This window comes from Lissotriton vulgaris, chromosome 1_1 (genome assembly GCF_964263255.1).
Source record: "Lissotriton vulgaris chromosome 1_1, aLisVul1.2, whole genome shotgun sequence".
NCBI lineage: Eukaryota > Metazoa > Chordata > Amphibia > Caudata > Salamandridae > Lissotriton > Lissotriton vulgaris.
Window position 1 is genome coordinate 1,981,632,879 of NC_141685.1, and position 26,896 is coordinate 1,981,659,774.

The following is a 26,896-nucleotide window of genomic DNA, read 5'->3' on the forward strand; positions in this document are numbered from 1 at the left end:
CACAATGTCATTCTCTCAAAAGTGACAGAAAATGTTTTGTTTTTTGTCCACATTGAAATTAGGTGTACTTTTGATGTTGCTCTTATTTACCAAAACAGTAGTCCAGTTTAATGATAGAGTTACATTGCATCTGAGAGAGACATGGCTTCTGTACCACAGCTGCTAGAAGGTGGGTGTATCGTTTAAGATGATTTAAAGAGAAATCTGAGGGGATGGCTTATCCTCAGCTATGGATTTCATAAATGCACCCCCCATGAATTTGACAGAATGCCCCTTTCTTATTTTGCTGGCATACTAAGGTTTAGAGCCCAATTACGAGTCTTACCACCATCCCGGGTCAGTGAAGGTACTGAGTACTCCGCCAAACCTCCCCGCCTGCTACAGTACGAGTTTCCTGCAGGATTGGTGGTTTCACTGAGGCTCAGTAATGATGGAGGTACGTGTCGCCACCGGAAACGAGCCAGGATTCAATGCTGGCCAGACTGCTGACTGTTGGACACACTCACAATGTGATTCCAGCCAGTTGCCATATGTTTTCGTTGCTGATGGGTGAAATTTTTCATATATCGCAAACCTGAGCCAAATCTATTGGAGCCTTTTACATGTGCACCAGTGACACAAGGTCACAATCACCCTCAGCACAATTTTAAGGCACATATACTACCTTTCCGATGACTCATGCATGGCGGTGTCCCTGCCAGGTAAAGGTTGGCGTAAAGGCATTTTATGGTCAGCTCAGCGGGAGAAATGCCGGCACCGCCTCCATGGGCCGATTCTGCCTCTTCTGCCTGGGAGCAGAAATGTCAGCACGGGAGGCAGTCTTGAGACGGCGTTCTCACTCACTTCCTTATCGGGTGGCAAGACCACCAGGGAATCAGGCAAGAAGACCATCGAAAGCACAATGGCGGGACTCATTATTATTTTTATATTTCTTATATAGCGCCAGAATCGACCACCGAAGGGGTATCTCCGCGCTTGCCTTGGAAACCCGTCCTGGTTTTTCCCTGTGAGATAGCCCCTACAGGGCATCCCCAAGGTGAAAGCCAGGCATCCCGCCGCGGGGGGCCGTTGTGGAGATTAAGCAAGCTTAATGCCCAGAGTTGCAGAGTGTGAACCCATGATTAGGTCAGGCACCGAAGCGAGAATTATCGAGTCCGTGGACATTTGAGCTCAACACCCTGCCGCGTCGGGAATCGAACCCTGGTCCCGGGTCTGACCTCTACTTCAGGGTCTGCCTGCTCTAACCAGTGAGCCACACTTCTCCACTGACATGCCTAAGTTCACAGCACAGTAAAAATCTGAAAGCAAACACATGCAAAGCCACATGCATTTTCACATACACATTTAACAAGGTTCAGTGCATTGATGATTCCCTCATTTGTATCCAAAACACCCCTAATAAAAATCAAGGAACCATTCTCAGAGAACACATGGTATTACAAATTGACAGTTTTCGGACAAAATTCTGAAAATGCTTAACACAGTGCCAGTAGGCAACAAATATGTAATTTGTCATAACTCTTGATGTTTAAAAAAGAAAGTTACTTTTGTCGTCTATTTTTATATCACTGTTACAAATTTGAAATATCAGTTTTGTTAGAACACCATTTGTAGTTTTCATGTTCACAAGGTTGGAATAAGAATATCTGCCTCATTCTGTACATACTAAAATGCAAATAAATAAGCTTTTTCTGATCTCTTCTTTCTAAACTAGGAAAAGTTATCTCTGTTAAGAGACTGTGCAATTTCTATTAAATGAATGGAATAGGGAATAGTTTGATTTTTCATTAGACTGCTTACTGCTATACGAGTCTGAACGTATTTGACTAGCTTCCTTCATTATGACAGCATGTCTGTACCCGAAGCTATTAGAACATAATTTCCCAAGCGTGGCTTCCATGAATTCCCAAAGATCCTTTAGGGAAATATTAGAAATTGGGTGTTTAGCATTTGCCAATCCCTCGCTTTCCTCCTTATGCAGTTAATTTGAATACGTTATTGCTATGGCACATAGACTACAAGCTCAAATTGATTTTTTTTATTATTAATTAATCAGTTTATACAGTTTGCTGTCTTCGGTTATCTTCACAAATGAGTGGGTATTCATTTTGTGTTTAAGCTGAAAATTCGTGAAATACGAAAATAAAGGTCTTCAGAAGTCATACAGCGATTCATGCCTTTAATGAATCATAAGCATGTCATTGATTCTTGAAGAATTATAGAGACATATCTGCTTGAAAATTCATTTGATGATTTACTATAATAATATTTACTATGTTACTTTGTTACTTTTTGCTATTTGTGAGACCGCTATTCTTTGTATAATTACCCTCATTTTACATAGGAAATAATGCAGTTAAAGGTAAATGTTATTAAATACAAGTTTACTAATATGTTGATCAAGATATATATGAAGTGAGTCTTGTTTACTATACTGCATAGACTTACAGACCTTGCCATGTTGAAGAATAATTATTATTGTAGGTAAGTTCTGACATGATCATTATAATTTGCTCCTCCTTAGTATGTGGAGGTGTTTATTATTAGAAATCTAACTTCCCTGCTGTAAGAAAATGATTCCCACCACTGAAACCATAGTGGCATTCTACCACTATTCTACTTCAATATCCAGAAATGCAGTTGGCTAGGGGTGATAGCAATGTGTAAATTGTGTTTGAGGTTAAATGGCAATCAATAAAAAAACGTTTAAAGTTTCTGGTATGACTAATGGTGGTTCAAGCTGTATGCCCAAAATAGTCTACTCTATTCAAAATTCAAAATTAGCTGCACACATATTAGTACAGCACACCAGTTGAAACAATTATAGATGGCTTGGCTCTGAATATCCCTCCTTATACACAAGCAGTTGAAACTCAGAAAGTAATTAAAAACCTGATTATTCCAAGAAATTTCCCAAAATGCTGAACAAACCCCAACAGAGTAACCAGACACAACATTTCCGATACTGAGAAAGCCTACTACCTGTCCCATACGTTCTATCGTGTTGAACAAATCTGTATCAGTGAAATGTGAGTTGACCTAGCAAGATATTGCCATATTACGTTGGTGGGATATCCATTACAAATTAATAGTTTTAATCTCATAGTACAATTCTTCCTTTTTGTCTATTTACATGTTGTAATGCAGAGGTTTGTCTGCAAGCCTGGATCTGAGGACAGTTTAATTGTATTGTATTTATGTATGTAGAATCAAGAGACCTGTCCAGGAATGTGAAACTTAGTGCAAAAAAAGTAAGAGTGAAGAAAAATGTACATTCTACAATAGCATAGTAGTAAAACATTAGAAAGACAACATAATAGCTTTCTTCCTTTTTGCTTATTAAGCTGTGACACACTTGATGTGACGGACAGAATATTGAAAATACAATACACGTTAGATACCAATGTTTGTTTTAGTTGTGGATGGGAACATTGTGCTGGATTGCAAACATGCAATGAGTAGCAGTACATACAAGATGAGAGACAGGTTGACACCACACTTGCTGTACAGTTTTTCATCCCGCTCGTATTTAAGTAGTCTGAAGCTTCATTATGCATTGGCTGCTTGAGCCACACTTGAGGGAGTACACATGCATGATGACATAAAAATGCCTCCAGGGCTCCAATCAAATGCTGAGGAAGTACAAAGACATGGGAAGGCTTAATGCACCAGTTGTACAGAAATGTCACAGCTTACATTTGTAGCCTTATCTGTACAGTTGGAATGAAATTATGTATACTGCAGTTCACATGATGCTAAGTATTGATGTCACAAAGTAAAACATTTCAATAGTTGACCTATTTGACCATAGTTTGAAATCACCTTTCAAAATAGCAGGCAATACCAGATCTAGAATGAGAATGAAAATGCTTAGAGAGGGACAGTAGAGCAGGTTTCTACAGTGAATGAAGGATGCTCGCATTTGTCTGCCAACCACATACATACAATGCACTTTATGCAAGTACACAGATGCTTTATGAATCAGGCTCTGTACAGATGATTTTCTGAATCTGAGTGCATGTGACTCGATAAAACACTTTATGAATCAAACTCATAGTGTACAGTCTTGAACTATTAAATCTACCCACCATTCATAAATTGCAAAATGTATCCATATTTCTAATAATGCATCTTTCAACCATTTGTCTACAAACACAAATGGTGGTTATGCCATCAGTAATTGCACATCCAACATTTTCAATTGTTAGGGATATAGTTTCATTATCAATCATTTTCAATGTGACGTAGAGGTGATGTCAAGGTACTGAACACTCCTTCACCTGCATCTCTGAACCTTTCTAGAACGATGTCCTTGGGAGAAACTTAACAAAGAAGGAAGGAATGAACTCCCTACAGGTGTTCTCCACAGCAACTGTGGCATATCAAGGCTGTTATGCTCTCCGGAGCATTTGACGCAGGCCATCCACTCTCTCCCAGTCCACACACTGCATAGGAACTTTTCCTTGATGCATTACATTAGTTGTTCAGATATGTGAAACCCACTACTCTGTGTTTCCACATTGTGATGAAAGTAATTATATATCAGTACAATATTAATTTAATTAGTTATTCATTTTCATTTTGCAAGTTCATCTCTTTACGCACATAACATTACTTCCAAAATTCAATGTTGCTTTTGTTTAAATGTTATTGATTTAGCGCAGCCAAATTATTTCAAATTTGAATAGAGGCATTTTCGCATCATATAAAGTGCAATATTTGGAACACGTGTTTGGCAGCTAAAGTGAGCTGCTGCTTCATCCGTCCTTAATCCTATCTCCTCATCAGCTTAGAAATTAGGAATATCCTTCCAAAACCTCAAAAAGTTCTCTTATAGTTCCACATCACATTAATCCTTCACAACAAGCCGATTATATAAAAAGATCCATATACCAGTTTTATGAGACTACGTTTTTTTTCAAACCTTTATTAACAAATTATCTTAAAAATCTATAATTCACCAATTCATGGTCCTTATTTCGAATATCAGGTTAAATGCCATGTATCTCTTCATTAACTAATAATTCATTCTATTAATCTTCCAGATCTCCACGACATGTTCATCATTCCACCAACTGTTCATGAATTTTTTTTATAATTTGAACCAGCCTTGGCCCCACTTATTAGTAGTTATGCCACAAAGGAGGCAGGGTTAACTTAGGAAAATGTGTAAAGTACGTAGTGGTAAGAATTCGGATAAAAGGTTAAATTCAGATAAAAGACAACACACAACACAGTTTTTTTTTTCTTCTCTTAAATGTGACTTATGTTAAACCCATTTGTGCGATGGCAGACCGTGTCGAAGGCGGCTGACAGGTCCAGGAGGATGAGGGCTGGTGTTTTGCCGTTGTCTAGTTGCCGCCTGATGTCATCTGTGACAGCAATGAAGGCTGTCTCGGTGCTGTGGTTTCGTCTGAATCCGGACTGGGACGGGTCCAAGATATTGTTGTCTTCGAGGTGGTGCGCCAGTTGCATGTTGCATGTTGACGATTTTCTAGATGACCTTTGCTGGGAACAGGAGCAGGGAGATGGGCCGGAAGTTCTTGAGGTCCTTGGGGTCCGCTTTGGGCTTCTTGAGGAGGGCGTTGATTTTGGTGTGCTTCCAGCTTTCCGCGAATGTTGCTGTTTCGAAGGAGATGTTGATGACCTTCTGTAGTTGGGGTGCAATGGCTGCGTCTGATTTGTTGAATATGTGGTGGGCACGGGTCAGACGGAGATCCTGAGTGGATGGAGTTCATGATCTTGCGTGCTTTGTCATCGTTGATGTTTGACCAGGAGGTCAGGCAGTTGGCGCTGGTGGTGTTCACAGGGGAGGTGGAGTCTGGCGTAGTCGGGGCGGTCGGGGTGTTTAAGCTGTCGTGGATGTCAGTGATCTTGCGATGAAAGAAGATGGCTAGTGAGTCACACAGTTCTTGTGAGGAGGGATGTCATTGGCGTTGGAGTTGGGGTTGGAGAGTTCCTTTATGATGCTGAAGAGCTCTTTGCTGTTGTGTGCGTTGTTATCCAAGCGGTCTTTGAAGGAGGATCTCCTGGCTAATTTGATGAGGTGGTGGAGTTTGCGGGTGGCGTCCTTGTGGGCTGCGTGGTTGTCCGGTGTGCGTTTGTGGAGCCATGTCTTCTCCAGTTTCTGGCATGCACGTTTAGAGGTCTGGAGCTTGTCGGTGAACCAGGTGGCTCTCTTGTTGGCATGGCTGCTGGAGGGTTTCTTGAGCATGGCGAGGGTGTTGGCGCAGTCTGCGATCAACTGTCTGAGGTTCCGGGCTGCAGCGTCTGGGTTGGTGGGGTCAGTGGGTGGGTTCTTGGCGAGCGAGGTGATCAGCTGGTCTTCGGTGACTTTACTCCATCAGCGGCGAGGCAGCTGTTGGGTGTGGTGGTGCGTGGTTGGTTTCTTGAAGGTGAAATGGATGCAGCGGTGGTCGGTCCAGTGGAGTTCGGTGGTGTGGTCGAAGGTGAATTGGGAGCCTGTGGAGAAGACGGGATCCAGCGTGTGGCCGGCGGCGTGGGTGGGTGCTGTGACGAGTTGTCTGAGGGAGGCCCAGGTTGGCGAGGTTGTTGATCAGGGTGGCGGAGTTGGCATCGTTGTTGTTCTTCAGGTGGAAGTTCAGGTCCCCCAGGAGGATGTAGTCCATGGAGGCGAGTGTGTGGGTGCTGGCCAGGTTGGCGATGGAGTCGCTGAACTGAGCCTGGGGTCTGGGGGGTCTGTAGATGAGTATTCCTCTGAGGGTGGTGTTGGGGTCAGTGTGGATCCGGAAGTGGAGGTGTTCAGTGGTGTTGAGGGTGTCGTCTGTGTGTGTGGCGACCTTGAGGGTGGACTTGTGGACGATGCCTATTCCTCCTCCGATTCTGTTGGCGCGATCCCTGCGTGTGACCTTGGAGCCGTCTAAGATGGCTATGGCGATGTCGGGCGCCAAGGAGTCATTCCACCAGGTCTCAGTCAGGAAGGCCAAGTCTGGGGCGGCAGTATCGAGCAGATCCCTGAGCTCGAAGGCATGTTTGCATGCGGAGCGGGTGTTGAGGAGTATGCAGCGGAGGTGGTTAGGTCCAATCCTTGGAGGTTTGGTGGTTCTGTCACAGGTGAAGCTGCAGGTGTGGCAGGAGAAGGGTCCGTGGGTCGACTTTTGGGCGGCTGGAAGCAGGTGTGGTTTCGGCCGGCGTTATATGCGTGGAGGGTGCTGGCGTCGTAGTGGATTCTGGTGTCGTGGCATTCGCAGAGTCGTGGGGTTCTGGCACTGGGCGCGGTCCAGACGCAGCACGCCAGCGGCACGTCCGCTGCGTGGCTGCTTCTTGGCCTGCATATGAGGTGACTTAGGAGGAAGGAGCAGCTGGGAGGCGGGAGATGGGGAGGCGAATGGGTGTGCAGGGGGGCGGGCCCGCTGGGATGCAGTGGCGGGAAAGGGTTTGATCGGGAGCGGCGGGGGCGGGGGGAACTGGTGCACAGGGCAGAGGGAAGGGAAAAACCCAGGAAACAAGGAGGCAGCAAGGAGGCAGGAACCAGGCAGTCATGTGACGAGCAGCGGCGTGGGGGTGACCTGCCTGCAAGCATAGTCAAAGGTCACAAAAAAGCACAGAAAGGTCACAGAAAATGGGGGAAACGAGTGGCACAGAGTCACAAAGGTCACAAGAAAGGGCAGAAAAGGTCACAAAAACGGGGGAAAACGAGTGACACAGAGGCAGAAAGGTCACAAGAAAGGGCAGAAAAGGTCACCGAAAACGGGGTGAAACGTGTGGCACAGAGGCAGAAAGGTCACAAGAAAGGGCAGAAAGGTCACCAAAAAGGAGGGGAAACGAGTGGCACAGAGGCAGAAAGGTCACACAAAGGGGCAGAAAAGGTCACAAAAAATGTGGGGAAACGAGTGGCACAGAGGCACAAAGGTCCCAAGAAAGGGCCGAAAGGTGACAAAAAACGGGGGGAAACGAGTGGCACAGAGGCACAAAGGTCCCAAGAAAGGGCCGAAAGGTGACAAAAAACGGGGGGAAACGAGTGGCACAGAGGCACAAAGGTCCCAAGAAAGGGCATGAAGGTGACAAAAAAAAGGGGAAACGAGTGGCACAGTGGCAAAAAGGGGAGTGGAGGCCAGACAAACGAGTACAATCAGGAGAGCAGAGGCAAGAAAAACGAGTGCAATCGGGGGAGCAGAAGGCAAGAAAAACGAGTGCAATCAGGGGAGCAGAAGGCAGGAGAATGGGCACAGATCAGAATGCAGGCACAGGGGGGAGACAGGCAACAGCGGTCACAGACACCAGAAGACAGTATGGGCAGTACAGGGAAGACAGACAGACAGCAACAGTGATACAAACCTAAGGCCTACCACTGGCCACAGGGATGAGGCGCAGGTGGTAGCCTGCAGGTGGAGGAGGGCCTCAACTTCTACAGCAGTGGCAGCTGGGGCAGGGTCAGGACACACAGGCGGAGCTGTGTGGTGGGGGAGCAACCTACCAGCAAGGTCAAGGGTCAAGGGTGCTTCTCTTAGAACTTTTCTGCAAGCAGTGTGCTCCTGGGGCAAGAGTTTCTGGAGGTGATGTCATCAGTCACTGCAACATTCACAATTTGCAACCACATATCACTAAAAATGTAAATCCAAATCATTAGGAATCTCAATTTGTTGATGTAGCAGCATCAAACTTTTAGATTAGTGAGCCCTAAATTGTGATTCAGTAATGTTTACTATATCAAAATGGCTATTTCGTACGTTCATTTATTCGCTCCATTATTTGTTGACATCTCAAATTGTTAGATGAGTACTCAACCCTACATTACATATCAGAGAAAACATTGCTGCATTATGTAAATTTGTTTTGCAATATATTTCACAGAAGAACCAGTGGCAACTTTAGAATTAGTACCTACGTGTTATGGCTCAAGGACTAATAACTCCTTCACCAATACTGCAGTTCATTCTTTTCTTTTGTAAAACTCAATACTACTTTAAAATATCTTCTTTTTAAAGCCTAAGAAATCCTCTTGAAAGGGATGGTGCACACCTGCACGATAGTTAATGAGTAATGATCACCTCATCTTTCCCTCTAGCCTGCACTTCTTTCATGTTTCAACACCAACTACTTCCCCCAATATCACTAGCGAATCAACACGTTTGATTTTGGATACACAATGAAGGAGGACGATCATGTTACTTTTGAAAATATAAAAAGAGGAGGTCTTTGGAACATACACTGGTCTTAGGTGTTTTGGGTCCAGTTGTTCATTCAATAAGGATTCAGCTACAAAGACAAGAACAGCCCTCCTATTGAAACCTGCCAGGGGAGGCTCACATGCTCACAAAAGAATTATAATGCTAATGTTATTCAGCCCAATGAGCAACACAGTAAAACTGTTAATTATTTATTTAACAGGATATCTGGGATGTTTTATGCCAGCAGCAGGCAATTCCCACTGAACACATATTTCCATGTGTTACCTCTTTTTGTCAAGGGTATTGGTTATTTATTAACAAGGAGCCCCTGCCACAATGAAAGAGACCAAACAGCATCAGGCTCACAAACAACCACAATAGGCCCCAAAAAAAGAAGAATTCTTGTCTATTGTAATCACCCACGGTTTTGCTCTTTACAGATAACCCATTTTTTATAGCAGCAGAACGCTACAGTATAGACTCACAGCCTACCCTCAGGAATGCACACACTACCATTGGTACGACTAAGTGCAAAAAAAATGATTAAACCAATTTTAACTGTATTATTAGCTACAGATGTTGTAAGTATGCTGAATAGCTGAAAACAAAATCATCAGTCACTTTTGCCCTTTTTGGCTAGGTGGGGAGAGGAGGTTCCATTCACTTTCATTTCCCTCTCTTATTTAATTGTCAGATCCTCTTTTTTCTCCATCCTCTTACCCTCCACATCCCACTATCTCCTCCATTATTTAGAAAACCTCCTTTAGAGCAAGAATTTTACAAAGTTCCAGCTTTTTCCTTCTTACCTTTCTGTCTCTGACCTTATTGTATTAATTAACAAGGTAACATTTGTGTTTCTCATGAAAAAGTATGGTATTTTTTTCTAAAATAAATATGTATAATATACTTATGTAAAGGGACTCCAGCACTCTTCATCCATTGGTCTGTTGTTGTGTCATTCACATTTGCTTGTGCCCACTACAGCATACAGCATAGGGAAATAGGTGAGCCTACGTCAGCCACTGGCTAACTTCACTTTGAGTGAGGGAATTTTTTTCTTTCAAATGGGGCACATCCACACAAAAGGCAGTTCCACTCAAAACCATCCAGGGCATGTGATGGTAAGAGCGGTGGTGCCAGGTGGGGGGGATTTCTACGGACAATGATGTGGTAAACTTAATTATTTATTTAACCACCCCACTGCTCTTACCTGCACAGGCTGCGGCTGCTCAAAACCTGTGTTTTTATTTGTACTTGATTATTCCTTTGGTGTCACCTTTGTGTTTAAAGCTTAATGTGATAGCAGAACACTCTCTACCACCTCTTCCCAGAACAGGACACATTCCAGCCTTATCAGTTCCTGCCTCCTACTGATGACGCAGCTTCTCCAATAACGACGTTTTGCAAAAACCATGCACACCAAACAAGAAATGGCAAGTCAATAAAAGGCTGGCAGGCAACACCTCATCTCTTGCTTTGCCAATGCATGGTTCCCCATTAATGTATCATCGAACATAATTGTCTCTTGTTTTTTTGTCATGTATTGCTTAGGTATTAGTCATTTAATTGAATACCACTTTGACACAACTCATAGTGGTTTTGACGGATCAGCCCTACAGCCAACACACTAAGATGCCGTGATGCAAACAGAACTAATAAAATTCGAAGGAAACATGTAGTGCGTGTTATAATTCTCAACTGCAACACAAGGGCCTTTTCCAAACTGCCTATCACATTGTGGTCCTGCAAAGTAGCACCATTTTTATACTCACACATCCGTAGCAAGAATCTGCAGTTTGTACCAGGCATGCACCGAAGCTGGACACCGTTGTGTTGACATCTTAGACAGGAGAAGCGAAATAATAACGAGGCTAGTAAATTATGTTAGGACTGCACTAAATATAATGCTACGAGAAGAAAATGAATGAGAAAACACAATGCAATGCGTCTTCTGTTTGTTAGGAGGGTTACATTTCTAAGGGGGGCAGACAACATCACCGCCAAACACAAGGCAGAAAATCACACAGCTAAGGAAGACATGTGGGAAGCCATTGATCACCACCTGAGGCAGTAATCCCCACCCCCCTCCTTCTCTCTTCTCTCTTCTCTCTCCGGCTCCACCAAGCCAATAGTACACACTGTCGGAATTGCCAAGAAATAAGACAAACGTTTTGGTTTTTGTATATGTAAAATTTATTTTCGATAAAATATTTTGAAATAAAAAAAAAAGAAGTGCGAAGCAGTATCTGCCTGACGCTAACGCCGCCGGGGTGTGTTTGTGAAATTACACTTAAAAAAACGGCAAAATTATTCGTTTAATTTCTCTGGATCACACGATATCATGATACAAATTAATGAGTTTAAATGACTTTATATGTTCGTTTTTAATCAGCAGGACAAAAAATAAAATATAGTTGCATAGGTGTATTTATGATTTCTTTGGGAATTAAATGTTAGCAAATGTTACATAGAACAAACAATAGCGTGCTCAGTGCGTTGAACTCCTATTGCACGAAATTCCCCAATTTAGTTGAAATTGAGTGATTGTTATCTAGTGCATATCAGTCTCAGTTTACTGAACGTACAATGGCTTGCTTTGAAAATTAGCCCGATTAATTAAACAGCCTGCCACACAGCTTGTTATATATTTTTGTGTTGTGTTGTGAAAGACAGAATATATTGTTTTTTACACCACCCTCTAATCCATACTTTGTAAAACTAGGCATTGGCAATGTCAAAAAATGTGGCATTGACAGCCAGCCTTTGGGTTTTGCAGTGCTGAATATGGAAACAGAAACAACTAGATTCCTGAAACTATGTGGGGGTGGGCCGTTTCTACCATTAGGCAAGACTAGGCGGCCGCCTAGGGCGGCAAAAGGGGGAAGGTGGCAAAAACCATGAGTGCGCCCCGCTATAAATATGCGACTTCCGATTTCACTCCAGAGTTTACTGGTGTGTACAGAGATTGGACACGAAGCGGTTAGTGAGCTGTAGTTCTACAAATTGGGACAAGATGTGGCACAATTCTCATTGACATTTTGCCAGTAATTTGTCAGAAAGGACCCTGTAAATCGAGCCGTGTCCTGCAAACATGGAGTCTGCATTCATTGAAACAGCCCTGCAAATCACCTGTGAAGCAGCAGAACGGATTGGCATACCCCGACAACAAACAAAAGAGGAAACCTCTGCGAAAAGAGTCCTTATGGTTGTGACCCCTCCCCGCCCCCTGCAGCTCACACAATCTGTGAGACTTTAAATTTTGGTGTTCTGCTTGCCTCATGCCATGAGGAAATAAATGAGGGGGCAAGTCCCACACATTGTGTTTTATAGCAGTGGTAGCATCCCAAACAACCCGGCCAGAGTTAAGACATGTGTCACTACAAACCGTCACAGATGTGAGAAGGCCCCTACAACATCTTGCCAAAGAGAGAAGACCCCCAGCAGCATCCGGGGTTGTCCGTCTCGTCAAATCCTTGTCTTTTGACCTTGCACATTAAGGGTTTGCATATCAGCGAAAACGCAGTACCATTGTGGGGTGCTCTATGAATGGTGCAAAAACTCCTGCCTGCCTTGGTTAGACCCTGTAACAACGTGGGCTTTAGGTAAATGTCACTGCAGAGGAACGAAGCAATCCTCTCTGGGGGCTGCACATCACTGGAGACACTGAAAAGGGTAAATAGGGGTCATTTGCCTGCTGAAAGCTATCACGGGCCAGGCGCCCAGACCCCAACAAGCCCATCTCAGAAAGTCCTCCTGGGCAGTCATCCTGCCCAGGGACCATGTCCCTGCGAGCCCTTGGAAATGCTGACAGATGTTCCCGCACACTCAGCATGGCAGTTCGCACGCTGTTTGGGGCCTAATATGTGCTCCATGAAACCCGTTAAAATGTGCTAAAAATGTCATATGTTAGTGACCGCCACATGAAAAGGTGCAGACTGAACAGTAACTGTCTCTGCAAAAGGTGAGGGGAAGCATTCTATAGACGCTGCCGCACAACAGAGAAACAGCCTCCCCCAAAGCAGCATACCGCATAAAAACACCGCATGTGGTGTCTGATCATACACATTATTAAAAATAACGCAATAGATTTGAAAAACTCGTCAATATATGACATGATTTATCGTGTGAGCTCCTGGTAAACCATTAAAGTAACCAAGATAGCCCCCATCAAAATGTTGCAGCTATTTGGAAAGACTCTCGACAGAGGTGCCTGGCATTTAAAGCCTCAACATTTTAGGGAATATTTCCAGGCCAAGTGTTTAATATAACATGGGAAAACTCAAAATGGGCCAGTTATATTAATAGGGAAAAGCTAGGACACATACATATATATGAACAATGTCTTAGAAAATGCCCGTACACGTAAGCAGAATGTTGTCTCCTCACAAAAGTCTGAAACGAGGAGCAGTCACTTCAAGGCAGGTCCTGTCTAGGGGGATTTGACTTGTGGTAGGTGTAGAGCCAACTCTCAGTAGTAGTACCATTAAGTATCATGTTTGTTCTGCTAGTTCGATTTAACCTCCAAATTGCCCCTTACATGCTAGGCCAGCAGTATTCTGTGTTCACTATAAAACATTTTAGCTGCTAATTACTGTTTTTCATGTCGAGACCGTCATGTGACAACAGCAGCACCTTTCGACACTATTTTTGCAGAAAATGTTTACAATATGAATGGGAGTGTCAGGCTGAAGTAAATGTTTCCTAAAAAGCTAACTTAACTGTTTAAAACCTGAATAAATAAGAATTGCAAGTAAGAATTTAAAGTGAGTTTGCTGGAAAGCAGAGAGCACATTTTTTCTGAAAAGAAATTTGGCAAAGTTATATTGAACAAACGCAAATAAAAATAGGAAGGGTACCTTTTTCATCAGGTACGTGAACCAGGCCTGGCTGTGATAGATAGATAGAGATAGATAGATAGATAGATAGATAGATAGATAGATAGATAGATAGATAGATAGATAGATAGATAGATAGATAGATAGATAGATACCCAGATGTCCAGCAATTTGCAAACATAGGGGCAGATTATGATCGCGGACAGACTTGCGTCCGTCCGCGATCACTGAGGAGGAGGGAACGTCCGCATGGGCTGTGGCGTTCCCTTCTGTGCGATTAGGATGTGACCGCCACCCTGGCGGTCACATTCTCTATTATTTTTTTAAGTTCAAGAAAATTTTATTTGATAATAACAAGAGAAAAACCAGGTGTCAAAACAAAATACATTGGAATATTAACTTAAAGACTGTGAGCAAAATAAAACAATCATAGAAATGCAAATATGATGAGAAAGTAAATCTGGGTACTAGAGAAAGGAAAAGGAAAAGGTGAAGGAAAGGTATGTTAAACAGCAAGCATAATAAGCATGAAAACATTCGTAAGGAATAAGAAAGTGGTACAATGGAAAAAAAATGGAATGCATCGAGCAATTAAGGAGGTTTGAGGACTTCCTGTTGCGAAGGTGGTGGGTGAAACAAACGTTTAGAACATGAGTCCAAATAAAGCGTGACAGGAAACCATAAGTCCATGCGTTTTGTAGCCATACATGCCGGAAAAACATAAGCAGTGTCAAGTCTATGATTATGGCAGACATTAAACCACCACGCCTTGAAGGAAATATTGGAAAAGTCTTTCCAATTGACCGTTATTTGTTGGAAGGCAGCGGCCAGTAGTAAGTCAACAATTTGAGGCTTTAAATCAACATTGTCCCAGCAAGGGGAAAGGCTGCCCGTGAAGACGTGTGTGTGAGAAAAAGGGACACAAGTATGAAAAATCAAATTAATTTGAGCCCAAACCTGTAACCAAAAACTGCGAACAGGAGTGCATAAAAATAACATGTGAAATAAAGTAGCGTGTGGTGATGAACAATACCAACATGTGTGGGGAGTGTTTGGAAAACATTTGTGAAGGGCAAAGGGTGTAAAAAGAAGTCTGTTGTAAATAAAAAACAAAGTCTGTGTAAGGGTTGCCGCTCTCGAGGATTTACGGATCTTGGTCCAGATTTTGTCCCAAAATGAAACTGACCAGGACACAGACAAGTCGTGCTCCCAACATTCCTCCACCTTGGATTTGGGTCAGATAGACTCACCAGTGTGGAGGTATTTGTAGATGGCAGCAGCTTTTGGTGTAGTGCGTAAAAAGGAGTGAAGTGAGGAAGGGATAGTGGGTGAAGCAGGAGGGGGACAAGGCTGAGAAAGGCGATTGTAGTTTGTTAGGACTGTATCCTTAAGCAATTGATAGTTGCGAGCAAAGGAGGTAGAGTAGGGAAAGGCAAGAAAGAGGAGTGAGAAAAGAGTTGGGAAATCCACAGCAAACCCCTGCTATGCCATGTTTTCCAAAAGAAGGGTCTGTTACGAATGAGTAAGGAAGTATTATGCCAGATGGGGGAGGAAAGAAAATCAGCAATGGTTGTGGGAGGAGAATGAGAAGAAGATAGGAGCAATTTAGTAGTGAATTTATGAATAGGAGTAGAAATGGAAGCAGGTTTACGAGAGAAGGAAAGATATTCAGCAAAGGAAAAGGGAGAAAGAAGAAGACGTTCAAATTTGGTCCATAAAGGACAGGGAGTGCTAGGGTCTTGTAACCAGAAGGAAGCTTGTCGCAGTTGGAACGCTTTATGGTAAGTAGGAAAGTCGGGGAAGTTAACCCCACCCTCTGACTTAGGCCGGATCAAACGGGCTAAAGACATTCGAGGCTTCTTTTTATTCCAAAGAAAGGACGTTAGAATAGAATTTATTTTTTTGAAAAATTTAGAAGGGATGGGGACTGGAATATTAGAGAGGGTATAAAGGACAATGGGAGACAGCATCATTTTAATGGTGTCAAGGCGACCCCACCAGGATAGATAAAGAGGATGCCATTTGGCACATTCTCTATTTTTAACATTGCGGTGGGTGCGGATTCAAGCTGCACCCGCAGCAATGTTAAAAATGCAGCCATTGCATTTGTATGCAGAAAGAGGCAGGCACCGCGTGGTGCCTGCCGCTTTCTGCATACAAATGCAGGGGTACCATAGGTACCCCCACATGTGCACCCCCCACCCCACCTTCACCTAGGCGGCCCGCAACGGGCCCCCACAGTGAAGATTCATATGCTTTTCCACGGCGGAAAACCCGCGGTGGAAAAGCATTTCTTTTGGGGCATCCTAATATGGCTGGCGGTGTCTGAGAGACACCACCACCATATTAGGGCTTTTCCACCGCAGTTGTAAGTCAACCCGCGGTGGAAAAGCTGCGGACGGAAACCAGGACCCACCAGCCATCCTAATGTGGCGGTGGGTCTTTGATGGGTCCGCTGCGGTTTTTCCGCATCCTCCGGGCCGGCGGTGGCTTCCGCCGTCCCGGAGGATGCGGAAAAACAACAATCGTAATAGGCCCCATAATCTTTATAGCAGTGTCAGTCCTCATGCTCTGCGTAGCCTCAGCTAGGCTTGATCCTTTACCCCCGACCTTCCATCAATGGAAGGGACATTTTTTGCACAATAATAACTTAGAGAAGGCACTTTATGAACGGAGAGGTAGGAAGGAAAGGATTAAAGGAAAAGGGATCTGGGGGCACTATCAGCCTGGTTTCTTTGTTTACTCAGATTGAGTGAATTCTTCTTTCTACTGGATGCTGATTTATTATGGCCTTGCATCTATGATTAATTTATTGTAATGACCTTTGCCCTTTGATACTGTAATCAAGCCTACTACCCTTTTGGATGCTGCCCCTCATGATTTCTTATGGTCTCGTATTCATATTTAACTCAATCAAATGAAATTAGCCTTTTTGCACTGTATTTATAACCTTTTAGCTGCTGCACCCCATTGGATGATGACCTATTATGGTTTTATATTCATGGCTAATTTAGCCAAATTAAATTTGTTCTTTTGTAATGTATTTATGTCTATGATAACTTTTTGTTGCAATTTTTGCTTCTATTGAAAAATTATAATAATATTTTTTTTAAAAACAGATGTGCCAAGCTATATTGCTACAGCAAAATGACTGTTTCAAATGTACAAACCCCACTTTATAAACTGGAAAAGTTTTTCCAACTCACAAAATATCTTTTGCAACTGTCAATGAAAACCATTTTCAATCAGTCACAAAGGTGGAATTCCTTACAAATAATCAGTGAGTAGGTAATGGGACCGCAGTTACAGTTGCAAATGACTGTACACTTACAAACTCCTCAAAGGAGGTGCTAACTGAACCACAAAGGGGAAGAGGGTTGCCTGAGACCCCCTTCCCCACTGACAATAATTTTAGCAGCCTCAAGCTGAGTAGCCACAGGGTCCAGTGGAGCACTATATGATCATCGTGATATTTTTAGTGCCAGATCCCAACTGATTTTTTTAGGCAGCACCAGTTACTTTAAGGAACACAGCCTGCATTAGGCAAGTCCATGTAGGGCCCCCTGTGAATGGTGATTTGGGAACGGATTTAATAGTACATGTCAGTTCACAAAATAGATGCTATCTCAAACATTTGGTGTGCAATTTGTTACCACTTTTTGCAGCCAGTTTCTTAGTACATCTGGCACAAAAGTTGGCAAGCTCTTTGGCAAATGAGTTTTCAGCTCAAATTGTGACCCTATTAACTTGTCTAGAGATAAAGAATAGCTGAATAACATCGAACTGGTTTAACATTTTCAAGGAAAAGAGTTTAAATGCGAATTTGCTGGGCAACAGAACATCGATTTTCCACACACAACAAGACTTCTGAGGAGATGGGTTGCTACATGAGGTTGAAAACTTAGGAACAGAGAGGAATCCAGTAAACTATGGGTTGGCCAGTTATGAGGATCTTTGAAAGACTTTGCTCCCATAATAAATACTTTGCAAACCCCAAATGTCTAGATCGAGATATATTTGTAAATCTTTGCTTGTAATAAATGGCTATATGTTTTGAAAACAGCCACATGTGCATAATGTCTCATTGCTTAAAAAAGAAAATGAAGAAAATACAGTACTCGTATAATTAATATAGGAGAGTATGGCTGAGTTTTAAAATGTATTATTTCTAAAACATGCTCAACATTTTTTCGTAGACCTTGCAATTAAGGAAAACATTTTGTGGGTTACGTTTGTAGGAGTCATTCACTGAAGTGGCTTGTAATTGAGAAATCCTTATTTGTCACAAAAATAGTGGCATTGATCACTGTTGGTGCTACTTGTTGTAATGCAACCACATACTAAATATGCATAATTAGTCTCACAGGTACAACAACACAACGCAAAACAACAAATACCATAACTTAATTAAGTGAGAGTACTGCAATCACATTATTGTTTCGTATTTATTACATATAATTTAGACTAATACCTTCAGCCTTTTCAGTTCCTTTGCAGTCCTTGTATAAAATGTATATATGGGGTGTGTCCACTAAAGTTCAGTGTCTTAAATCAACTCCGAGGTAGTTCCAATATTTCTATAAATGGTCATAATCAGGGACTGTCTAGTTGGTTGCAGTTTAAAAATTCATTTAAGTGAATCTAGGTGGTCTAAGACATTAAAGGAATTCGGAACACCTCATATTTAACACGTTTCAGCTCATTTAAGTTAGGCCTCATCAGGACAGAGCAAAAGGAAATAGGATATTTTAAAACTCCTAGAAAAAAACATGCATATAACTACAATAAGTCTCTTGTTAGGTATATGCTTTTTTATATACTGCACTTTTGTTTATAAAATGCAGAATACATTATGCATTGTGACTTTGCTGGGCATAAGCATGACTTCCCGAGTTAAAATTTAAATGATCTAGTTCCGGTAATACTATAGGATAAAACTATAGAGTATATTCACAAGCCACTATTGCCATGGGAACATCACTTTTTTTGACGTTCCCGTGTCGATAGGGCCAGAGCCGTATTCTCAAAGCAGTGTTAACCCACTAAACTTGACTTAAAGCCACGTTAAGTGCCTTAAAGCTGTCTTGAGAATAGGGCACCTTTCACACTAAACTTAGCGTGAAAGGGTTTGTGAAGTCGGTGTTGCGGTAGGCGTACCACCTCAACACCCATTGAGTTTGATGCTACCGCCTATTATCAAGGGCAGCGATAATAGGAGGTAGCGCCAAACTTAAGACCTAGAAAAATCAGGTCTTGAGGTGGCTAAATGAGGAGAAAAACTTTATTTCGCCTCGTTTTTGCTTTTCCCATGTGTGCTGCAAGTAGCAGCACACATGGAAAAGGCAAACTGGCATTTTAGGTTTGTTAATGCACTGGAAGGAACACCTTCCTGTGCGTTAACAAACCTCCCTGCTCACAGACACCCTTGCGCTCCGGTGCAAGGGTGTCTCTTTTGGTGATAAATCGTGAGATTTATCGCCGTCGATGTGGGTAACGCCAGTTTGCACCACATTCTTGTGAACAGGGTGCACACTGGTGTTTCCGAAGTGGCGGTGAGAGACGTTAAGCCAAGGAGGCTAATGCCTTTCACCGCCACTTCATTGTGAATATCCCCCAATATGTTTTGACTATTCTTAACAGAATTTAAAAATAAATGTTGGTGTCCGTATTCGTAATCTTAAATAGTACCCCATGGAGTTGCTTTAGTAAAACTAATGAGATACATATAAGCAGAATGTAAATCTTGAGTATTCCTATTTATAACAATATACTAAGATGGTGTTTTTATTTCTTATCTTATACTTCCCTTCTTTTTCACTCTACAGACTGTTATGTAAAATTCGGGCAAATGATCAGAGATGTTCATTGTGCTTTCTAATGTGTAGGGTATGTTCATGAAAAAAAATGAAAATATGTTGTCTCGTTGGCTTTTGTTTGGTTTATATACAATGCTATTACTGGGAAAGCAGTTCGCTAGTATTAGGACTGGACCCTACACTAACTATTCAAACACATGTATAATCAGGTGCCTTAGCAGGTTTGCACTCTGTTGGTGAAACTTAATGGGTTCTATCAATACATGTTGCAATCACCAGAGTTTTACACTTACACTTCGAAAACACCATTGACGTAGAAGGGTATATAGGATGAATCTTTGTAAATTCTAATTTAAAAAGCCTTATAAGTGTATTTTCCACATTTTTTTTCTTTCACAAAGAGTATCTCTGAAAAAAGAATGACAACACATGTATTGGGAAATGACAAACATCAAGAAATGCACACTCTACAAAACAAAATGGAATATGGAGGTGCATGTAGCAGAAATACCGTCTGTGCCCCCACAGCATAGGAGCTTATCATGTATTTTTATGAGGAAAAAACGCTGAGGGCTATCACCTACAACTGGAGCGATCATCTGGGGGTGCAGAGCCTCCCAGCATCACTCATTAAAATCACTTCAACTGTGTAATGGTTACCGCTTGATGAAAAGGAGATCTGAAGTTGAATGTTTTCACTCTGACGGTCAACCTCTCAGTCAAATTCCATCAGAAGGCCTGATTAAGCGTTAATTTATATTGTTAAATCTCTTTCATGTAGTCATAAAAAGGACTGAACATTATTTCTTGAAAGTAATAGACCTGCACATTCCTTTGAAGTAACCCACTGATGGCATTAAACATTAGCACTAAAAACACTTTTGAAATACTATTGGCTTAATTTATTGATGAGGATGATCTGAGATTGCTCTACATCCGACTTTTTGATAAATTATGTGACTTTTTAAGAATGCCATGATAAATATTTCAAGCATTCCTGGCCTGCTTTTAACACTACGAGGCTCACAAACTTTTTCCACGACATTTTAGGACAAAAGAACTGCAGTTTTAAACTTTGCAATCCATACTGGTACCGCATAGCTGACAAAACATAATGTATGCTGATTGATATTCTGGAAATGCTCAATGACTCAAGTGGCCACATCCAACCATGGGGAATATTATCAAGAACGGCATTAAAATTATCGCCGCTTTAGCGGCAGGAAACGGCTGCTAAAGAGGCGATAATCGGCTTGATAATATGCCCTTGAGAATTCCAATAGAAGCCCATGTTCACATCAGAACATGCGCTTCTATGGGAATTCACAAGGACATATTACCACGCCCACTATCGCCGCTTTAGCAGCAGTTTCCTGCCGCTATAGCGGCAATCATTTTAATGCTATTTCTTGATAATATGCCACCTAGTAACTATGTTTCAGATGAGTGAATATGATGCATCAAGCAAATGTCATTGTACCTTCTCCGCAGTCCCACTTGGTATTGCAATACCCAATATGTAGTTCAATATAGAACAAAAGTGAAAACATGCAGAATTGTGCATGTGCCCCATTTAAAATGATGTTGTGAGCTGGTCCAATGAATTGTATCTTTTTAATGTTTTTATATTTGTACTGTTTTATGTATTGCTTTTATGGATGGCACATTTGCCTCTAAATAAAGTCATTGAATGATGTAGGGAGAGAACTGTGATTATGCTCCTTCTTCTATCACTCCGTACATGAGACACGCATGCTCCATTATGGTGGGTGTAGTCTCACCTTCTTGGGAGTCATTGTCTTCTTTTCGAAGGCGTGAGCTGCTGATCCTCGCCACAGTTCTATGCTGTGTCGGTCCAGCCATGCTGATTGGTTCTGTGTTACAGACCTCGGGTTCACTTTGGGTGGGGCCTTCGTATGACATAGTCTGCTGAGAAAACATGTTGGAGGAAATGGAAGCATGGAAAATCAATTTCAAGAACATACTATTTCGAGGAAATAACAATAAATACAAAAATAAAGGAAACTTTTTGAAGGAAAGATAATTTTTAAGGAAACGCAAGTTATTCGAAATTTTCATTAAAACAAAAATAACTGGAACTAAACAATATTATTTTATTTGCCTTACAAATTAGAGTGCATTAAATCTGCAACGGAATATACGTTAACAGTAGGGAATGGTGCAGTACCCCCATATAAATCTCTGTTAGGAAAGAATGTAAAAATTTCATAAAACACCACCTTTCACTTCAATTACAAAACTGCATGGTTTCTGAGTAATGCATTTAAATTTACTTAAGTAATTGTGTTTCTATGTCAAAGCATACAACACGTTTTATCTCTCTCTTTCTCTATCACTCTCTGTATGTGTGTATAAATAAATGTATATAAGCTGCTTAAAAGAATTGCATCAAATTAGGCAGGAAGTTGGATATTGGGCCAAAAAGCATGCGTATTGTGATTTGGTGGAAATCCGTTCAGTAGTTATTGAGACTTATGGGATCCCAAATATTTGGATACCTGGACAGATGGGTTTGAGGGACTCTACCCCCAAAAAAGGTTGTTCTGATGGAGTCAGGTGAGTGCTAATATTGGCTGCCTGCAAAATGAGAAAAAATGGTGCAGACAGCCATTACAGAAGTTGGAGACTTAGCCCCCTGTCCTGAGATTAATCAGTAAATAATAGATAATGGGGCAGAGTAGGGAATGCAAAATGGTTTGTTTTTTTAACTCTATCCCATGGTAAATCTTCAGGATAGCAGAAAAAATGAATCAAAATGCTGGTTGTCATTTTTGTTTTTAAAAACTGATTCCCGGGGTGGGTCATGAGCCTTGGCCAAACAAGCATTGGTATTTTAATTGAAATGGGGAGGCGGTGTGTGAGAGGCCCCCTCTTTGATCTGATATAATCTCTAGGGACCCCATTGCGGAGGGTCCGGTGCTCATATTGAGAGTGCAGTTTGACCCCCTTCCCCGAGGCAATCTTAGCCCTAGGTACCCCATTCCCTGGGACCTATTTCATTTTTAAAGGGGGTTTGGAGCCCCCTATCAAACATCTTTTTGCCCCGGGATCCCATCCTACATTGCCCTTCTGAAGCAGTGCCCGTGGGACCATAATCCCTGGGACACAGTTAGGTCCCTGCCCGCCAGAGCGTAGGCAGGAGGACTTCTTTTATCCCACTGGTGGATAAAAAGGTTCCCGCCAGACAGGATCAGAGAATTTTTTCCCTGCCTGCCCTCTGGAGGGCAAGTAACTGAGGATTGTTCCCCCTGTGGTGGCAGCAGAAAAGCTACACCCACAGAGGGAGAAAACAAGAGCAGTCGATTCACCCAGCAACTAGAAGGGTGCTGGGGGAGCCTGTGGGGCTGAGTGGGCATGGAGTGGGCTCTCCGCGCTTCCTATAAATAAAAAAAGGGACATGGCAGCACAGGCGTGCACTCCCTGAGTTGCCATTAAAAAAAATGGTAGTGTGTGAGTGGGCTTCCAGTGCTGCTAAATAAATACATTAAAAGAAAATGGCAGCACATGAGTAGGATCTTTACACTGTCTTAAAACTAAAAAGCAAAAAAGAACAATTGATGTACAGAATGCAGAACAATGTCATACATTCACCCAGCACAAAGATCTGGGCCTAAATCCATTGTTTGCCATTCCAGTTTGGACCCAGCCATGTGCAAATCAGTCTTGACCCTGCGCCCAATGGGACACTGTCCAGCCTGAACTGCCAGGCCAGGTTCTCCCTGGACTGGAAAAAATCATCCTAGGAATGGTTTCGGGCTTTCAGCCCTCATCAGCCAGGAAAGCTTGGCTCCAGTGGCATGGAGAGCACTGGACCCACGTCTGGTCATACCCATACCACTCGGGGTGACAATTGCAAAAAATAACAATTGATGGACAGAATGCAAAACAATGTCATACATTCACCCCAGTGCAGAGATCTGGGCTTAAATCCATAATTTTTACTCAACATGCCATTTCAGTTTGGACCAAGTCATATGCAAATCAGTCTTGATCCTGCGCCCAATGGGAGCAGTCCAGCCCGAACTGTCAGGCCAGGTCCTCCCAGGACTGGAAACAAGCATCCTCGGACCAGTTTTGGGCTTTCCGCCCTCATCAGCCAGGATAGCTTGACTGCAGTGACATGGAGAGCTCGGGACACAAGTCTGGCCATACCCATCCCACTCGGGGGATCTGGCTTGGCAGTTCGGTCTGGACTGTTGCCATGAGGCACAGGGTCAAGACTGATTTGCATATGGCTGGGTCCAAACTGGGTTGGCGTAGTGGGCAAAAGAACAATGAATTTAACCCAGATCTCTTGATTGGGGCAGAATATTTGAATCATTCAGCATTCCATCCATCATTTGTTGCAGTTACACTTAAAATAAAAAAGGGCGCAGCAGTAAAATATTTCACATCACAAGAGGAAAGGTATAAAACAATATATAGGACATGAATCACGAAGGTAAATATACATGTTTATTCATGTAAGTATTTACTCTAACACCTAAGTGTAACTCTCTACATTTTTTTTGCTATTCACCACTTACAAGTGTTGATTTACACCTAGATGTAGGTTTCTATTTCTACAACTTCTAAAGTTACCACTAGTAACTTTTCACCTGTGGTTGGGGACCTCCACCCTCAGGGTAAAAATTTGCCTGAGGAAAGATATTGGGGAATTTGAAAAATGTTTACACCTTTAAAAAAGAGAACAATTTTAATTTATAGAACAAATTTATATGAATTTGAAATAAAATATTGTTAACCTGAACATTTTTAGAAAGAAATGACAGTGTTTTAACTCATCCAAATATCAAAATAATGTAAACCTATTAATTATATGTATAAATATTAATCAAGCAATACTTTGAAAAAATCCACCCTCACTAATATTTTTATTTTTAATGTATTCTTAATATTAAAATATTTACATCGTATTAATATTTTAAAAGGTACATATGTATTTAATTGTAACACATTTTTTAAATACTTATAATAATTGTTTATCATATATATAATTTACATGTGTAAATAGTTTGTTTATCTTACTACTAGGCTCGATTGGAGCTGCCCCTTTTTTGACAGTTAATTCCGTAGGAATTTTAGAAGTGCATGTTGTGATTTGGAATGGTCTCACACTTCGGTGGGTGTCTATTTTCTGTTAGTGTGTTCCCCCTTCATCCCTCCTTCAATTTAACCACCCCAGTCCTTTCTACGTTTTCCGTATGTGCAGAGATCTCCACAACCGTGACCATGATGTCTGCACTGAAATGATAGGAGAGGAGGAGGCAAAGGTTTGCAGCCATAGATATGTGAATTGCATTTTGTAGTACTACTTTAGTGCTAATTTAACTATTACAAAATGCAGTTTGTGAGTCTGACCCAATATCTATGTATACAAGATACCATTTGTTTAAGCTATGTAGCACTAAACAATGAGAAAACTAAAATACGTCTGAACTACTGATCAATATACCTCATAAAACATTTATACAACATAGGTAGATCAACATCCATTCTGCCGAGAAATAAAAATACAGAAAAATATGTTGAAATCGAGAGGCTAAAATGGGTGTCAACTATAGACCAAAAGCCAATAATATAGGACACCATATATCACCTTTGCAGTTCAAAACTAACAAAGAACAACTCAAGATGACAGCCACCATCTTGGGGTTGTCATCCCTCGAGGTTTGATTTGCATTACTGGAATATCACTAGCACAATCGGAACAAACCTTGGAGGTATCCAGTAGGAGAACAGGTCCAGATGGCTTTTTTTTATTCCACTGGGTATTTACCTCGTAGGCTGGAGCCCTTGGAGGCAGGTTTTGAAAGCTTGAGGCCACTTCCGGTTCCTCTCTCACTTTCCCCAGATCTGTGATTGTAATTGCAGCAGGCATGGGTAGACTTCAGGATAGAAAGAGTGGGACATAGGGGGAAGGTACCGAGAAGTCAATCAGAGAGGGATAACAAAGAGAAGAAAGAAAGAGTGGAAGAAAATGGATGGCTGCAAAGGTATTGCGTGAGGAGATGAGTGGAACAGCGCTGGGCATTTTTGCCAGTTCTATTTTTGGTACCACAGCCTGGCCACAGGGAACCTGGCTTTCAAATGAGGGTCAGTGGCTTACCGAAAATTGAGGGCCCCCCTGCAAAGTACAGGGAGCCCCCCCCCCATGCTTTGGAACCATCCAGGAGCTATAAGGCCCAGGACCCGTGCACAGAGACATACGGGGCCCCTGGAGCTCTCCCTCCACACTGCGGGGTTAATGTTAAGCCACTGATGAGGGTTATGCTTTAGAATGGATTGCAGTGTAGACAAGCATGGAAACCCATCTAGCAACACCCCTTGGAATCTAGGATACCCTTCTATTACTTCTGCCTGTATAAAAAAGTTGTGGATAATAAATGTGTGGTAGTGAGGATACAGCGCTTGGACGCCCGTGGGCAGCAACCGCGCTTAACAAATCCATTTCCATTCCATTCCATTCCAGAACTAGATAGTATGCAAACGTATTACCCCAAGCCATGGCGTACCTCGCTCATAAAGCTTAAGGCGACTTGTATTTAACCAATGTAACGAAAGACCCTAATAATGAATAAGTTATGTATTAAACCATACCTCATCCCTAAGTGGTGTCGGGTGGTTCCACTGCCAGTGTAGCCTGAGCTTGCTCGAAGCCAGGGTGAACAAGAGGGTTGTTGTGCTTTTCTAGTCTTCGAGCGTTACCTTTGGATTACTTTACATACCGGCCCTGTGCGGTGTTCCACAAAAGTTGATATACTTGAGATATTTCGGGAACTCTTTTGTACTGCCTTTTCAATTCAGTTTGAGTTCTCCTTCGGTGTCAGTGTAAAAAAAAATCTATCAACGGAAAGGATCATGTTATCACCTTTGAGCAGTAATCCAAATTGCACCCAAGAGGTATCACATCACTGCCGAATAAATAACGGGGCAGATAGCTATTCTTCTAGCAAGAATATCAGGAATAAAAAATGTTATTATACGTTTATTAAATGTAAACCTGCCTTTCAGTCCCTATTTTGTATTTTAAAAAAGTAGTGTGCGAATGTTATCTGCATTTAGGGGGGACTGCAAAAGGTTGCCATCGAAC

General features: G+C 42.1%; 1 protein-coding gene across 2 annotated transcripts in view; it reads left to right on the top strand.

Moving 5' to 3' along the window:
* Positions 1 to 26,896, top strand: part of CACNA2D1 (calcium voltage-gated channel auxiliary subunit alpha2delta 1) — a 1,701,483-nt gene that overhangs the window by 988,904 nt on the left and 685,683 nt on the right. The gene's annotated exons all lie outside the window — the stretch shown is intronic.